This window comes from Octopus bimaculoides, chromosome 8 (assembly GCF_001194135.2).
Source record: "Octopus bimaculoides isolate UCB-OBI-ISO-001 chromosome 8, ASM119413v2, whole genome shotgun sequence".
NCBI classification, from domain to species: Eukaryota; Metazoa; Mollusca; class Cephalopoda; order Octopoda; family Octopodidae; genus Octopus; species Octopus bimaculoides.
Window position 1 is genome coordinate 15,555,435 of NC_068988.1, and position 2,555 is coordinate 15,557,989.

Here is a 2,555-nt window from a genome sequence, read left to right on the forward strand (position 1 = left end):
ATATATATATATATATATATAATCTTATAATAAAAACCACAAGTCTCGTTAATTACAGCTAATCCGAGTTTCGAGGACGAAGCATTTATTTCGTCATTTTTCAAAGAGTCTGAAAAATGGCAAAATAAATGTTTCGCGCACGAAACCCTGGGTAGCTGTAATTAACGAGACTTGTGGTTTTTATTATAATATTATACTTACTTTGTTAGCTGATCAGTTGCTAATCTATTTCTTGAAGGCTTACTACATAATTATATATACCAAACAGTACAAAAAAAAAAGAAAAGAATAACACGAAGACAGGGTAAGAAAAATAAACAGAATGTATTCGGTTGATATTCAGTAAAAAATTAGAAGTCTTTAATGTTTGGAGCATATGCTCCTCTATGGAAAGGATAGAAGGGTAGAGAAAAAATAGAGAGAAAAGAACAACGTATCTGAATTAGACAGTTACCGCATGCTAAATACATATGCATACATACATACATACATACATACATACATACATACATACATACATACATACGTACGTACATACATACATACATACGTACGTACATACATAGACATGCACGCACTTATACATATGTATATTAATTAATAAATGACAAGAGAGCATGAGTCACCTAACCATCTCAACTGACAGCTGTTTCTACTATCATCTTTTAACATTTAAGTGCTCTGCTTTTAATAGCATAAACAGCTGTAAACTCATGAAGGTGATTACGTCACTCATGTTTTCTTATCAAAGTTAGTTAATATTGCGTTTTATACTCTAAAGCATAAATATTTTGTGCTCTTATAACTGCTATTAATATCGTTCTGCCAACGTGAAATCAAAATATACATACATACATATATAATTGTTTCAGCTTGTCAGACGATAACCGTCTCACATTTACCCTGATTGTTCTTATTCACTTTCATCTTTGCTCGTGTGTCGATATGACCCGTCAGCACTCGCCTATCGCCATAAAAATTTATAAAATAAGAAACGGATCAAGAAATGAAATGATAATGAGACATCTGTACGTCATTGGTTTTAAGTGACAAACGTCATCTTGCAACACTAGTAACTGGAGCCATAGTAGGCTCCAGTTACAAGCGTTGAAAGATGGAACCATTTTAGCTGCAAGTTTTCTTTATGTCAGTCTCTTTCTCCTAGAAGAGCTACCTTCCCCACAGCTTTGTCATACACATGGTACTTCGTCGGTTACGACGACGAAGGTTCTACTTGTTCTGATCAATAGAACAACCTTCTCGTGAAATTTACGTGCAAGTGGATGTGCACCTCACAGACACGCGTACTCTTAACATAGTTCTCGAGGCGAATCAGCATGACGCAGAAATTCAGATACAACTCATTTTTGCCATCTGAGTGGATTGGGGCAGCGTGAAATAGAGTGCCTTGCGCAAAGATAGAACGCGCCAGCGGGCACCAAACTCATGACCTTACGATCATGAGCCGAATACTCTAACCATTAAACCACGCGCCTTCACTTGTCACACGCACGCGCGCGTGTATATGTGTGTATATGTATTTATTTATGGCGAAATTCCAATCAGGTTGATATTCACAACAAATTCCTTTGTTATTCGTAAACGTACTTTTTTTTTATTAATAACTATGACTTGGCATTTACATACTTACATATATGCACACATATACATGCACGCGCTAGTGAGTCAAATTCACTTCGTCACCACGAGGAGGCGGTTTCGATTCCAGTGTGTGATATCTTGCATAAGAGTTCTTCTTCTTCTTTTTATTATTATTATTATTATTATTATTATTATTATTATTATTGTTGTTGTTGTTGTTGTTATCATCATCATCATCATCATTATCATTATTATTATTATTATTATTATTGCCTTTGCACGGCTTCTAACGCTGGAGATGTACTACGGTGTCAGCTGTTCGCTACCAGTGAACTAAGATAACAGCTTTTATTTTTCGAGCACCTTCCGGAGTATTCGAGCGGTTCCAAAAAGTGCTGTTTTCTGCAAGTGCTCCACCCTTATTGAAGCCCCTCTTTGTTCCACGTACTTCTCGAGATTTTTATATGCTCCAATTGACTTGTAAGTAAGAATGGCTAAATGGAAACTGTGTGGAAGTCGGCCTGATGATATATATGATATCAAAGGACGAAAGGTAAAGTCGACTTAGCCGGAAATTGAACTCAGAAAGTAAGGACATACGAAATGTCGCTAAGCATTTTGCCCGGCATGCTAACGATTCTGCCAGCTCGCCGCCTTGTCGCCTTGCCAACAACAACAATAATAATAACAATAATTAAGTACCAGTTGCGTTCTAGAGTCGATCTAATTGACTGCCCCCACTCCCCAAAACTTTGTGCCTAGAGTAGAAACGAATAATTATAATAATAATACGTTCTACTATAGGCACAAGGCCTGAAAATTGGGGTAGTGGATTAGTCGATTACAACTGGTGCTTATTTTACCAGCCCCAAAAGACTTTAAAACAAAACCAGCCAACGCAGCATTTGAAATGCTGTTTAGCATATTGTTCGGCGTACTAACGATTCTTTTTT

General features: G+C 36.6%; 1 protein-coding gene across 5 annotated transcripts in view; it reads left to right on the plus strand.

The window, feature by feature from the left end:
- LOC106867496 (leucine-rich repeat-containing protein 57) overlaps positions 1-2,555 on the plus strand; it is a 39,070-nt gene that overhangs the window by 15,553 nt on the left and 20,962 nt on the right. The gene's annotated exons all lie outside the window — the stretch shown is intronic.